Source organism: Oncorhynchus mykiss, chromosome 18 (assembly GCF_057628025.1).
Source record: "Oncorhynchus mykiss isolate SJ-2025 chromosome 18, ASM5762802v1, whole genome shotgun sequence".
NCBI lineage: Eukaryota > Metazoa > Chordata > Actinopteri > Salmoniformes > Salmonidae > Oncorhynchus > Oncorhynchus mykiss.
Genome location: NC_143039.1, coordinates 55,131,748 through 55,141,992, shown reverse-complemented (window position 1 = coordinate 55,141,992; position 10,245 = coordinate 55,131,748).

Here is a 10,245-nt window from a genome sequence, read left to right as displayed (position 1 = left end):
GGATACTGTAATGTAATATTGTAGTAGGATATTGTAGTAGGATACTGTAGTAGGGAAGGTGTTAGAAGATCAGCTTTGGTAAAGCTAGGATTCTAGCTACTAGCTATAGCTAGGCCACTGTGACTGGACTGATAGTTCACTTGACAGCTAGTTTTGCGTCTGCCACACATACGTCTGCCACGCATGCTCTCGTAGTGAAACATACAGCGCAACACAATGTAACTAGAACTGTGTGGTACAGTACTATGGCTCTTACAGATGCATCTTACTGATGCATCTCTATACAATATTTACAGTAACAATTACCTTTCTAGGACTACTGACAATCCCTTCAGTCCATCACTGCCATTGAATTGAGGTGAAACAGATTCACAGATTGTGGCTTTAAGTCATTGGATTGATGATTTAGATCAGGTATTCCCAAACTCGGAGGGGGAGGTTTCTTTCTCGCCTGAGTAGCCTCATTTCACTACCAAAAATAAAATGAAACTATCTAGTGTTCAGCGAAATAACAACACAATGTCAAATACAGGTAGCCTAGTCAAATAATTAACATCCAATCACATTAACCATTACTCTCTCACAGGAATTTCCCTACAGGTCCATATGTAGCCAAACAGAGCTAATGCTTATTTTGTTGGCTCCAAAATAGATAAATGGTCAAAATAAATGTATGGCTCGCGTCCATAGAGATACAGTATACCAGCTCTACATCATGACTACATCTGCACCTTTAGACGACACAAGTTGTTCTGCTTCCACAAGCACATCCAATGCTAGCATCAGTAATTCTACATTTGTTGCTAGCCCAGCTATCATGGACACTGACAGTTGTGAATCTGCTGCAGCCTAAGTGCTATTTCCCCCTTACCCGGGAAAGCACCAAACATCAGGGACGTTGGACCATCGAAGAGATGCAAATATGATGAGAACTACATTGATTTGGGGTTCACTTATATTGGGAGTAGTGCCTTTCCTCAGCCACAGTGTGTTATATGTGCAAAAGTACTATCTTACATCTCAATGAAACCTTCACTCTTGCGCAGACATTTAGAAACAAAACCTGCCAATTTGGAAAATAAGTTTTTTGAGCGGGAATTAAGACGACTTTCGAGTAGTAAGACATGTATAAAAGCAACATATACCATTAATTAGAAGGGGCTAGAATAATCTTATATGTTGAGCTACTATTGTGCAGGACTTAAATCTTCCTGCTGCGTAGATATGGCTGGGACAATGTTGCGGGGAAAAGGCCCAAAAAACTATACAGACAATGTCTTCATCAAACAACACTGTTTCACGACGCATCAGTGACATGGCAGGAGATGTTTTGAAACAATAATTTCTTCGGATACAAGCCAGTGAATTCTATGCGTTACAGCTGGATGAGTCAACAGATGTGGCAGGCCTGGCACATCTCCTGATATATGTCCGTTAAGTTTATGAGGGGTCAATTAAGGAAGGCATCCTCTTCTGCAAACCACTGGAAACCAGAAGAACAGGAGAGGATATGTTTTATGTATTGGACAGCTTTGTGACATCAAATGGACTTTGGTGGTCAAGATGTGTTGGTATCTGTACTGATGGTGCAAAAGCCATGACAGGGAGACATAGTGGAGTGGTAACACGCGTTCAAGAAGTTGCTCCCGATGCATCTTGGGTACACTGCAGCACCCACCAAGAGGCTCTTGCTGCCAAGGGAATGTCTGACAACTTGAAGGATGTTTTGGACACTACAGTGAAAATGGTTCACTTTGTTAAAGCAAGGCCCCTGAACTCTAATGTATTTTCTGCACTATGCAATGATATGGGCAGCAACCATGTAACGCTTTTACGACATACAGAAGTGCGCTGGTTATCAAGTGGCAAAGTATTGACACAGTTCTTTTAATTGAGAGACAAGCTTAAAGTTTTATTTACTGACTATAATTTTCACTTGTCTGACCGCTTGCATGATGATGAGTTCCTCACCAATATGGGTGATGTTTTCTCTCGCCTGAATGATCTGAATCTAGGATTACAGGGACTCTCGCAACTATAATCAATGTGTGGGACACAATTGAGGCTATGATTAAGAAGTTGGATCTCTTCTCTTTCTGCATTAACAAGGACAACACAGGTCTTTCCATCATTGTATGATTTTTGTGTGCAAATGAACTTGAGCTTACGGACAACGGCAAATGTGTTATAGCGAAGTACCTGAGAGAGTTTTGTGCGCAATTACGCAGGTACTTTCTTGAAATGGACGACACAAACAACTGGATTCGTTATCCCTTTCATGCAATGCCTTCAGTCCACTTACCGTTATCTGAACAAGAGAGCCTCATCGAAATTTCAACAAGCGGTTCTATGAAAATTGAATTGAATCAAAAGCCACTGCCAAATTTCTGGATTGGGCTGCCCTCAGAGTATCCTGCCTTGGCAAATCGTGCTGTTAAGACACTGTTGCCCTTTGCAACCATGTACCTATGTGAGAGTGGATTCTCGGCCCTCACTAGCATGAAAACTACAGTTGAAGTCGGAAGTTTATATACACTTAGGTTGGAGTCATTTAAACTTGTTTTTCAGCCACTCCACACATTTCTTGTTAACAAACTATAGTTTTGGCAAGTTGGTTAGGACATCTACTTTGTGCATGACACAAGTAATTTTTCCAACAATTGTTTCCAGACTATCCAGATTATTTCACTTATAATTCACTGTATCACAATTCAAGTGGGTCAGAAGTTTACATACACTAAGTTGACTGTGCCTTTAAACATCTTGGAAAATTCCAGCAAATTATGTCATGGCATTAGAAGCTTCTGATAGGCTATTTGACAACATTTGAGTCAATTGGAGGTGTACATGTGGATGTATTTCAAGGCCTACCTTCAAGCTCAGTGCCTCTTTGCTTGACATCATGGGGAAATAAAAGGGAAAAAAATTATAGACCTCCACAAGTCTGGTTCATCCTTGGGAGCAATTTCCAAACGCCTGAATGTACCACATTCATCTGTACAAACAATAGTACACAAGTATAAACATCATGGGACCACGCAGGCGTCATACCGCTCAGGAAGGAGACGCGTTCTGTCTCCTAGAGATTAACGTACTTTGGTGCAAAAATTGCAAATCAATCCCATAACAACAGCAAAGGACCTTGTGAAGATGCTGAAGGAAACAGGTACAAAAATATATATATCCACAGTAAAAGGAGTCCTATATTGACATAACCTGAAAGGCCGATCAGCAAGGAAGAAGTCACTGCTCCAAAACCGCCATAAAAAAGCCAGACTACGGTTTGCAACTGCACATGGGGACAAAGATCGTACTTTTTGGAGAAATATCCTCTGGTCTTATGAAACAAAAATATAACTGTTTGTCCATAATGTCCATCATTATGTTTGGAGGAAAAAGGGGGATGCTTGCAAGCTGAAGAACACCATCCCAACCATGAAGCACGGGGGTGGCAGTGTAACAGTATAACTTTAGACCGTCCCCTCGCCCATACCCGGGCACGAACCAGGGACCCTCTGCACACATCAACAACAGTCACCCACGAAGCATCGTTACCCATCGCTCCACAAAAGCCGCGGCCCTTGCAGAGCAAGGGGAACCACTACTTCAAGGTCTCAAGTGACATCACCGATTGAAACGCTATTTAGCGCGCACCACCGCTAACTAGCTAGCCATTTCACATCCGTTACACTAGCATCATGTTGTGGGGGTGCTTTGCTGCAGGAGGGACTGGTGCACTTCACAAAATAGATGGCTTTATGAGGAAGGAAAATATTTTAGATATATTGAAGCAACATCTCCAGACATCAGTCAGGAAGTTGAAGCTTGGTTGAAAATGGGTCTTCCAAATGGACAATGACACCAAGCATACTTCCAAAGTTGTGGCAAAATGGCTTAAGGACAACAAAGTCAAGGTATTGGAGTAGCCATCACAAAGCCCTGACCTCAATCCCATAGAAAATGTGTGGGCAGAACTGAAAAAGCGTGTGCGAGCAAAGAGGCCTACAAACCTGATTCAGTTACACCAGCTCTGTCAGGAGGAATGGGCCAAAATTCACTCAACTTATTGTGGGAAACTTGTGGAAGGCTACCTGAAACGTTTGACCCAAGTTAAACAATTTAAAGGCAACGCTACCAAATACTAATTGAGTGTACGTAAACTTCTGACCCACTGGGAATGTGATGAAAGAAATAAAAGCTGAATTAAATCTCTATTATTCTGACATTTCACATTCTTAAAATGAAGTGGTGATCCTAACTGACCTAAGACAGGGGATTTTTACTAGGTTTAAATGTCAGGAATTGTGAAAAACTGAGTTTAAATGTATTTGGCTAAGGTGTATGTAAACTTTTGACTTCAACTATAATACAGGCACTGCCTGTGTGTGTAAAATGATTTAAGACTGAGTCTCTCTCCAATACAACCCAACCTTACAGAGTTATGTGCATCCTTTGAAGCACACCCTTCTCATTAACCTGTGGTGAGTTATTCACCATTTCTGATGAACAAATAAGGTTTTATATGTAAGATGGTTAAATAAAGAGAAAAGTATTGATTATTATTATTTGTGCCCTGGTCCTATAATAGCTCTTTGTTTCTTCCCACAAGCCGGGTTGTGACAAACTCACTCATTCTTATGTTTAATAAATGTATTGTATAGTGTGTGTGTGGTAGGCTTTCAATGATGGCAAAAAAAACAACATTTGAGAGTGCGCTGACCCTGGTGCTAGAGGGTGTACGCAGCTGGAGGTTGAATGTTTGAAGGGGTACGGGACTATAAAAGGTTTGGGACCACTGCTGTAAAGGCTGTATAGTAGGGCCCCAGACTAACTTTTTCCCCTGGTGCCACTAGAACTTGTGGGTTTGCACCTTGACACCAGTCCACCTTGACACCAGTCCACCTTGACACCAGTCCACCTTGACACCAGTCCTCATTAAAATCGTTCACTGCTGTAATGTGAGAGTGAGCATCTCATAATATTTTCAGGCCTGTATACTATATACTAATCACAGGTATATGATTAAGGAAAATCCTCATTCTCTACGGAGGCTAAAATCAAGCCATTCAGTTTCCTGAAAGCGGTTTGCCGGTCTCGCTGGTTAGAAGGATTTGGAGACAGGCGCAGGAATACATCATCTGGGTTTTTAATACACCTTAACAAACACGTATACAAAACACTGGTATGTACCCAAACAAAAGAGCGAGGGTAAACCTCGTAGAACGACACGGGACGAGACCCGTAATACACGCAGCACAGGCTGAGACACCGCATAGGTACTCACACCACCAACGGACATGGGAACAATAATCAACAGCCCAATGGGGGGAAACAAAGGGCACATTTATACAAACACAATCAGTGAGGAATTGGAACCAGGTTAAGTGCAGTTCAGTGCAGCCTAGAAGGCCGGGAACGTCGACCTCCGGAACTGGTGAACAGAATGAGCAGCAGTACCGGGGAGAGCCGTGATACTGCCGGTCTGTCTGTCTGTGAGTGTGTTTCTGTTTTCAGTCTGTTTCAGTGAGTTTGGTGTTGCCTGGTGTAAATATGAGAAGCTGATTTCGGTCTGTTTCAGTGGGTTTGGTGTTGTCTGGTGTAAATATGAGAAGCTGATTTCGGTCTGTTTCAGTGGGTTTGGTGTTGCCTGGTGTAAATATGAGAAGCTGATTTCGGTCTGTTTCAGTGGGTTTGGTGTTGCCTGGTGTAAATATGAGAAGCTGATTTCGGTCTGTTTCAGTGGGTTTGGTGTTGCCTGGTGTAAATATGAGAAGCTGATTTCGGTCTGTTTCAGTGGGTTTGGTGTTGCCTGGTATAAATATGAGAAGCTGATTTCATTCTGTTTCAGTGGGTTTGGTGTTGCCTGGTGTAAATATGAGCAGCTGATTTCAGTCTGTTTCAGTGGGTTTGGTGTTGCCTGGTGTAAATATGAGCAGCTGATTTCAGTCTGTTTCAGTGAGTTTGGTGTTGCCTGGTGTAAATATGAGAAGCTGATTTCGGTCTGTTTCAGTGGGTTTGGTGTTGCCTGGTGTAAATATGAGAAGCTGATTTCGGTCTGTTTCAGTGGGTTTGGTGTTGCCTGGTGTAAATATGAGAAGCTGATTTCGGTCTGTTTCAGTGGGTTTGGTGTTGCCTGGTGTAAATATGAGAAGCTGATTTCGGTCTGTTTCAGTGGGTTTGGTGTTGCCTGGTGTAAATATGAGAAGCTGATTTCGGTCTGTTTCAGTGGGTTTGGTGTTGCCTGGTATAAATATGAGAAGCTGATTTCAGTCTGTTTCAGTGGGTTTGGTGTTGCCTGGTGTAAATATGAGCAGCTGATTTCAGTCTGTTTCAGTGGGTTTGGTGTTGCCTGGTGTAAATATGAGCAGCTGATTTCAGTCTGTTTCAGTGGGTTTGGTCTTGCCTGGTGTAAATATGAGCAGCTGATTTCAGTCTGTTTCAGTGGGTTTGGTGTTGCCTGGTGTTAATACTGTATGAGCTGTTGAGGTCAGCAGACACTAGTGTGTGAGAAAACATGTTTAAATCTGCTCAGCCCAGCTGTGCGATCTCTTTACCCAGTGGTGTAAAGTACTTAAATACTACCTAAGTCGTTTTTTGGGGTATCTGTACTTTATTTTAATATTTATATTTTTAATATTTATATTTTTGACAACTCAACTGAAGCAAATAATGTACCTTTTACTCCATCCAAAAGTACTCGTTACATTTTGAATGCTTAGCAGGACAGGAAAATGGTCTAACATTATCAACAGAACATCCCTGGTCATCCCTACTGCCTCTGATCTGGCGGACTCACTAAACACACCTGCTTCGTTTGTAAATGATGTCTGAGTGTTGGAGCGTTACAATAACTACATTAACTTTTGATACTTACGTATATTTAAAACCAAATACTTATAGACTTACTAAAGTAGGATTTTACTGGGTGACTTTCACTTTTACTTGAGTCATTTTCTATTAAGGCATCTTTACTTTTACTCAAGTATGACAATTGGATACTTTTTCCACCACTGTCTCTAACACACACACGCACACACACACACACACACACACACACACACACACACACACACACACACACACACACACACACACACACACACACACACACACACGCACACACGCACACACATACACACAGACACAAACACACGCGCACGGGCACGCGCGCACACACACACACACACACACACGCGCAATCATTATTCATGTCATAGTTTGTATTTTCTGAGTGCCTTTTCTCGGAAACTAGCACCCTTTCCACTGGATATGAGGTGGCTGGGTTACATACTGTAGGTATGGTAGGAAGGACATGAGCTGGCTGGGTTACATACTGTAGGTATGGTAGGAAGGACATGAGCTGGCAGGGTTACATACTGTAGGTATGGTAGGAAGGACATGAGCTGGCAGGGTTACATACTGTAGGTATGGTAGGAAGGACATGAGCTGGCAGGGTTACATACTGTAGGTATGGTAGGAAGGACATGAGCTGGCAGTGTTACATACTGTAGGTATGGTAGGAAGGACATGAGCTGGCAGGGTTAGGTATGGGAGTAGAGAGAGAGTTGATGGAGAGAGATCAAAAGGACAGATTCACAGACACACAGACAGAAAGTTCTGACAAACAGAAAGTGTTAACCACCCCCATACATGGATTAATGGTAGCAGGTCTCACCTCTGAGGACGTTATTTACCCAGAAGACTGACTGGACGTGAGCCCACAGAGCAGACACATCACTAAGCACTCTCTTCCTGCTTCATCACTTCCTCTTTACAAATGCACATGTTCACATGATACGGTGTCAGCTACTGATGAATGTTCTACGACCTATTAGGATTTCTTATTCATCTGTTATGAAGCTTTTGTCACCACTGACATACAGCGGACTAACAACACCATTTATTTTGATGGTCTTTTCTGGTGTTCATCCTGGGACACATAGGGGAGATGGATTACGATGGTCTATTGCTGAGTATTTGAATGTAATCTTTGGCTAATCTTTGTTAAAAGAACACACACTGCTGAGGAAATTCCAGACAGAAGTGGTCCTTTTTTTGACTGATCATCTACCCTATACACTACCGGTCCAAAGTTTTAGAACACCAACTGATTCAAGGGTTTTTCTTTATTTTTTATATTTTTCTTCATTGTAGAATGACAGTGAAGACATCAACACTACGAAATAACACATAAGGAATCATGCAGTGACCAAAAAAGTGTTAAACAAATCAAAATATGTTTTATATTTGAGATTCTTCAAATAGCCACCCTTTGCCTTGATGACAGCTTTGCACACTCTTGGCATTCTCTCAACCAGCTTCATGAGGAATGCTTTTCCAACAGTCTTGAAGGAGTTCCCACATGCTGAGCACTTGTTGGCTGCTATTCCTTCACTCTGCAGTCCGACTCATCCCAAACCATCTCAATTGGGTTGAGGTCAGGGGATTGTGGAGGCCAGGTCATCTGATGCAGCACTCCATCACGCTCCTGGGTCAAATAGTCCTTACACAGCATGGAGATGTATTGAGTCATTGTCCTGTTGAAAAACAAATGATAGTCCGCCTAAACCCAAACCAGATGGGATGGCGTATCACTGCAGAATGCTGTGGTAGCCATGCTGGTTAAGTGTGCCATGAATTCTAAATAAATCACAGACAGTGTCACCAGCAAAGCACCCCCACACTATCACACCTCCTCCTCCATGCTTTACGGTGGGAAATACACATGTGGAGATCATCCATTCACCCACACCGCATCTCACAAAGACACGGCGGTTGGAACCAAAAATCTCCAATTTGGACTCCAGACCAAAGGACAAATTTCCACCGGTCTAATGTCCATTGCTCGTGTTTCTTGGCCCAAGCAAGTCTCTTCTTCTTAATGGTGTCCTTTTGTAGTGGTTTCTTTGCAGCAATTCGACGATGAAGGCCTAATTCACGCACTCTCCTTTGAACAGTTGATGTTGAGATGTGTCTGTTACTTTAACTCTGTGAATCATTTAGTTGGGCTGCAATTTCTGAGGCTGGAAACTCTAATGAACTTATCCTCTGCAGCAGAGGTAACTCTGGGTCTTCCATTCCTGTTGCGGTCCTCATGAGAGCCAGTTTCATCATAGCGCTTGATGGTTTTTGCGACTGCACTTAAAGAAACTGTCAATGTTCTTGAAATGTTCCGTATTGACTGACCTTCATGTCTTAAAGTATTGATGGACTGTCATTTATCTTTGCTTATTTGAGCTGTTCTTGCCATAATATGGACTTGGTCTTTTACCAAATAGGGTTATCTTCTGTATACCACCCCTACCTTGTCACAACACGGCTGATTGGCTCAAACGCATTAAGAAGGAAATAAGTTCCTCAAATGAACTTTTAACAAGGCACACCTGTTAATTGAAATGCATTCCAGGTGACGACCTCATGAATCTGGTTGAGAGAATTTCAAGAGTGTGCAAAGCTGTCATCAAGGCAAAGGGTGGCTATTTGAAGAATCTCAAACATAAAATATTTGTTTCACACTTTTTTGGTTACTATATGATTCCATATGTGTTATTTCATAGTGTTGATGTCTTCACTATTATTCTACAATGTAGAAAAAGTACAAATAAAGACAAAACCCTTGAATGAGTTGTTGTTGTAAAACTTTGGACTGGTAGCGTATGTGTCCCAGGTTTTCCACGTAGGAAGCAGCCCCTTTCTAGGCAGCCAGAACCACAGCCAGGACAAGAGCCAGCCAGGGCCTCAGCCAAGCGTCTTGTCTGTCTGGCCAGTCTGAGGGAGCTAACCAGGAGCTGGAGGCCAGCAGACTATAAAACGGAATAAACAAAGGGGTTGGGCATGAGCAGGGTGCTTTTTACTGCATTCCCACGCCAGCAGCAGCAGCAGCAGCTTACTGAGAAGTGCTACCTGAAAAACGCAGGACCCTCCCCCTTCCATCCCCCTTCCATCTACCCCCATCCCTACTAGCAGCAGGAGTAGACAACCAATCCAAGGCGACTGCTGCAGCCCAGGTGTACAAACACTTAACACAGCCCGAGATCAAAGGGTCTCATTAAAGGACAATAGATCCCTATCCCCCACCCCCTAATCCAGACTTGTACCACAGCATGGGCTTTCTCTATATCAATCCACTTCCTTAGGCTACACCTGCTAGAGCGCCACCTACTGTCTGTTCAAACCTGGGACAAGACAGTCACTTTGAGTCAGGGAATCAATGAGGATTGTAACACTTCCCCTAGTGGTCGGTTA